The following is a 6000-nucleotide window of genomic DNA, read 5'->3' as shown; positions in this document are numbered from 1 at the left end:
ACTTGTGGATCTATATGAACCTTTCTTTTTTTTTTCTGAGATGGAATCTTGCTCTGTCACCCAGGCTAGAGTGCGGTGGCGCAATCTTGGCTCACTGCAGCCTCCACCTCCTGGGTTCCAGTGATTCTCCTGCCTCAGCCTCCTGAGTAGCTGGGACTACAGGCATGCACCACCATGCCTGGCTAATTTTTGTATTTTTTAGTAGAGATGGGGTTTCACCATATTGGCCAGGCTGGTCTCAAACTCTTGACCTCATGATCCACCTGCCTTGGCCTCCCAAAGTGCTGGGATTACAGGCGTGAGCCACCACGCTCAGCCCTATATGATCCTTTCTATACTTTTGTATTTCCTGCAATTCAATGTGGGAGTTTGGTTTGCAGAATTCTCAAGGATGTTTACTATAATTGTGACATAAGAAATCTATGTAAGCTCTACCTCCTCCCAGGAAGCAGGGTAAATTAAGTAACTAGCATTTATTGACAAGGAAATATGAGTTAATATTTTAAAATAAAGTCTTGATTAATTCTTACAGATATTACCACAATTTATAAAATAGCATATCTGCTTCAAAAGAGTAACTTGTTCAACAGTTGCAATTATTTAAGTGTCAGAGCAAGGATTTTAATGTAGGTCTAAATCTGAAATAGCCTTTACTTTTAAAATATTGCGTATGCCTTCTCTACAATGTAGGGGTAGACACTAGATATAAGAGGAAATAGAATGAAGTTTAACAAGGTTATTTAAAAAAAAGTGTGATAAGAAGAAACAAAACACAACAAAAAAGAATGTTGGGACCAATTTAAATGGAGATTATCTGATCTATTGTATGTTGAGCTATTTCTTTGGAATCATTAAAAGTACTTATAAAGTGACTTTTATTTTCTAAAAGGAAAACTTGGCACATAGTAAATATTCAATAAATGGTAGAAATTCTTATTAAGCCCTTATGTCTTTATAAAATTTTTCTGTCAAAAATTCCTTCTTTTTCCTTACATCTTCCCCAATGTGTTTCTTCTACAAACTCTCTGATTTCCTTTAGACAAAGCTGAGTTAATTCACCTTTGTCACATACACTGTTAATGCACTGAAGACAATGTAATTGTATTTTATATACATATCATGTGAATGTAAGGACAACTTTTCCATTTATGTTCATATTCCTGGGCTAGCACTCATGAACACTCAATAAATATTTTAATGAATGATTAATTCCTAAATCACTACCTCTAGCAGTAACCTCTCACCCAACTGTGAATTTTATGTTTCCAACTGCCTCCAAGACATTTCTGCTTAGGCAGCAAGGTATCTGTGTAGCACAATGCTCCCAAACTATGATGTATGAAATAAACCTTTATGAAGGATGCCTCACTCTCCCTACTAACAGTAACAGTAAACATGGCAAATACAATTGAGATTGGTAAGCAATTTCCCATAAAAATGTTCTTGGATTTGCAAATATGTTTTTCTCAAGAGTCCCACAAATTTTAACCCCAAAAGCCCCCAGAAATGTTACCCAAAATGTGTGCCCAAAGATGTTTATCCCTCTGCTAATAAGCATATATTGTTTGTGAGGGTTTGTTTGCATACACTGAGATGAGTAACTCACCAGAAGGGATTAACATCCTGTATATCCCAAAGTTGTAAACAACTTACATTACCCATTATGTGAGAGTACTTTGAGTATAGCCAATCAAAGTATGAATGATGCAACTGAGAGTCAATACAAAAGTCCACACCTTGTTAAACAGGGATCTAGGATCATGGTCTGTCAGAAGTGTCCTGAGATGGTTAACTGAGGGTCACATACAGACCAGAAGACAACTCTAACCCTGTGGCATACCTGCATGATGACATTCTGAACCCTAGGTTTACCTAGAATAGTGCATGAACAAATTCATTGTTCCAATGACCAAATTTGGACAGTTTTTCTCTTATTATTTACCTTTCTTTTTTTTTTTTTTGAGACAGAGTCTTGCTCTGTCACCCAGGCTGGAGTGCAGTGGCATGATCTTGGCTCACTGCAAGCTCCATCTCCCAGGTTCACACCATTCTCCTGCCTCAACCTCCCGAGTAGCTGGGAATACAGGCAGCTGCCACCACATCCGGCTAATATTTTATATTTTTAGTAGAGATGGGGTTTCACCATGTTAGCCAGGATGGTCTCGATCCCCTGACCTTGTGATCTGCCCACCTCACGCTCCCAAAGTGCTGGGATTACACTTTGGGAGCCATCACGCCCGGCCTTACCTTTCTTTTTGACTTAATTTTTCACTGATTTAATTTTACATTCCATCGGAGAACATTTGATATACTGGGTCCTGAAGACACAATTGTGATTGAGCTGCTGCTCTCTAATTGGTGCTGGCCCAGTAGATAAGACAGAGAAGTAAACAGACAATCATAAAATGAAATTTCATTTGATGTACTTCACTATGTGATAATGCCACACTTTGATCATTGCTATCATAAAAGTAGTCAACCAGTCTCCAAATTATTCCTTGGAAATACGGTTTTCTACTCATCCTCTATGGTTAATTCGTATTTCCATTGTCACTGCTACTGTCCTTGTTACTTATTCCTTTTTCTTATTCCCATCTTTCATTGGCATATTCATTTAATCAATGAATATTTATTAATATATACTAAAACCCAAGAATATAACAATGAGCTAGGTACTGCCCTCTAGGAGCTCCTGCTCTTTCAGACAAACAAGTAAATCAACAGCTATGGAACAAAAAGTGCCATGCAAAGGGCTTTACTATGTTATAATCTTACTCTGATATATACTATCATAGAAGTGTTCAACAAGTCTCCTAATCTTTGTTTTTTTTTTTTTTTTAGATGGAGTCTCCCTCTGTCACCCGGGCTGGAGTGCAATGGTGTGATCTCAGCTCACTGCAATCTCTGCCTCCTGGGTTCAAGCAATTGTCCTGCCTCAGCCTCCCAAGTAGCTGGGATTACAGGCACACACCACCATGCCTGGCTAATTTTTGTATTTTTAGTAGAGGCAGGGTTTCACCGTGTTGGCAAGGATGATCTCAAACTCCTGACCTCAGGTGATTCACCCGCCTTGGCCTCCCAAAGTGCTGGGATTACAGGCGTGAGCCAAGTCTCCTAATCCTGTTAATTCTTCGTTGGAAAAATTCTTACTCAAACTTTGGTTCAATTCCCATTTTCATTGCTACTGCCATGAGCCTAGCCAAGCCCTTATTTCTAAATTGTTATCATAAAAGCCACCTCACTGTTCTCAAATTCCATGCTCACTTCCGAATCCTCCTTTACATATACTAATAAGTACTGGATTTACAGTGGTGACCAAAACTGAGTCCTCGTCCTTAGAGACATTGTCACCCTATGAAAATTAAATAATTTACAAATAAATATATAATTATATATTGCTATTATTGCTATGAAGAAAAAGAACAAAATTCCCTGAGAAAGAATAAATGGGATTCCAAATACAAAAGAGTTAGAAAAGTGCTTTCTGGGGAAATGACAACAGAAAATGACAAAGTGGTATCAGAAAACTGAATAGGAGTTAACAGAAAATGAAAATTAGGGGGAAAGGCATCAAAAAACAAATGTATTCACTTACATAAAGGTCCTGAGGCAGGAGAGTTTGGTGTATTGGAGAAAAAGAAAGAAGCCAATCTGACAAACATTGAGTGTGATTAAAGAAACAGTGTTGATGGCAGTAATAGTGGCAGTGATAGTCATCATATAGTCAGCTGGAATGCCCCTTCTCTTCCTTGATGGCAACCTTCAAGTTCAAGGTCAAATAGAAACATGATACAGCCTAATCATATATGACATTCACCAGGGTTTGGCATGTTTCCTACACTTTATCTCATTTCCTTTTCACAATGGGTATTGAGACATGGATTAATTTTAGTATGTTTATTTGAGTCATAAGGCAAGAAATTATTGGGGAAATAATCAGAATGGAAGTGTTGTTTTGTTTCAGGTATCTCTTTTTCCAAAAATTTTAATAAACATACATGATAAAATTAATTAAGTATGAAACAACACATAATTAAAATATTTCCCTCTCAATGCTGACCTTTCTGGTTCCCCACATCCCTGTCCCAAAGGCAATAATATTAACAATTTTTTTGTGTATCCTTCCAGAAATTTTCTATTTACAGTCATCTCTCTATATCTTGGGCATTGGTTCTAGGAACCTCTCCACATGAACTGATATCTGTGCTGTGGAGACAAAAGTGACTCCATCTTGGATACTAATCTGTCATGTTGACTTTGGATTAGCCCAAGTTTCATGAATACTTCCTGATTCGTATTTTATTTTCCATCCTTAGTGTAAGAACTTGTACTCACTATAAATTCTGCCTTTGTGATATTATCATACAAGTTATAGGCTATGATGAATATAGCATTCTTGTCTGTTCCAGAAGGTTGCCTTTAATTGTCTTGCACAGAGGACATACACCCTTTCCTTACGGTATATAAGCCCTTGGTCTGAGGGTAACAGGTGCAGAGATTTACCTGTTTTGCTGCTGCCCAAGACCATACTTCTATCCGTAAGTTCCCCAATAACCCTCCCTTTACTGACAAACTGGATTTGTCTGCCTTGATCTTTGGTTTCTCGGCTCTTTCTGCACATTTGGGGGTTGTTTTCTATATCGTGCCTAATAGAACTCAAGTGATAGAACAAATAATGCACAATATAGCACTTATGCTGTATTAGATTTGGCTTCTGCCTTCTTTAGCATGCCTTTAGCCCTGACTCACAGGCATTATATTGATGACTATGCTAACCCCTGAAGACTTGTCATTGCTACAGCAACACCTGGATGCATTGTGTACCATTCTCCAATGGATAGGATAGGTCATCAACCTGCAAAGGATACAAGGCCCATGGCTGGCTGTAAAGTTCTCAGGGGTCACTTGGTTGGGTAAGACACACCTTATCCCAGGCACACTTTCCTTGGGTAAGACACATCTTATCCCAGGCATAGTCATCGACAAAATACAATAGTTTTCCACATCTAAGACAGTTAAACAGTTACAAATTTCCTAGGTCTTTTTGGATATTTACTTCGCATTTAACCCAATGTTTGTGTCCCCTATGCCAACTAGTAAAAAGGAATCTAGTTTGTGCTGAGATAAAGAAGAAGAGGACGCACATTAGAAGGTTAAAATACTAGTGGCTCAGGCACAAGGCTTAGGGTCCCCCCTTCCTGGGATACCAATGTCTTTGGATGTTACCATAATCCCTGAGGGACCAGTTGGGCCCTCTGGCAAGTCCAGCACGGGACAACGATTCCCTTAGGATTCTGGTCACAACGAAAGGATGCTGAAACCTACTATTCCCTGATGAAACAACCAGTCCTGGGGGTAGACAAAGCTTTATGACAAGTTGAACCCGTAACTGTTGCTTTGCTGGTAACAGTAAGAAGAGTTTTCCCTACTAAAGCCTGAATAGAAGTGTTGTTTACTAGGTATGTATCAGCTATTGCTCAAGCCTCACTTTACGAAAGTGGCATGCATACCTATGACCTGTAGTGGTTTCTCCACAAGTCCCTTGGGGAATGAACTACATGCTATCTTAGGGCCAGTATACTATGAGGCCTGTGCTGCCCTTCTTGTGAAGCCCCCACAGGAGATACCTCCAATGGTAGCCAAAGGCATGGCCCCCTTCCCTGAAAACATTTGGTACTCAGATGGATACAGCTGAGGTAACCCTTGTGTATGGACAGAAGTTGCTGTACAATCACAGACAGATGCTATCTGGTTTGAGATGGGAGTGCAGCAAAGCAGACAATGGGCAGAACTCTGAGCTATATGGTTGATTTGTACCCACGAGCCATGGCCTACAGTTATCTGTACAGACAGTTGTATAAAAATATACAATTTTTAATCAATCCCCTATTGATGGAATTAAGGTAATTTTCCCGTTCTTTTGCTGTTAAAAATTGTAGTCCAATAAAAAACAATCATAACTTTTCCTCTCTCTAAAATTGTGATTCTGAAAGCCTGAAT

This window comes from Pongo pygmaeus, chromosome 9, assembly GCF_028885625.2.
Source record: "Pongo pygmaeus isolate AG05252 chromosome 9, NHGRI_mPonPyg2-v2.0_pri, whole genome shotgun sequence".
NCBI lineage: Eukaryota > Metazoa > Chordata > Mammalia > Primates > Hominidae > Pongo > Pongo pygmaeus.
Note: the sequence above shows the minus strand (reverse complement) of the source record.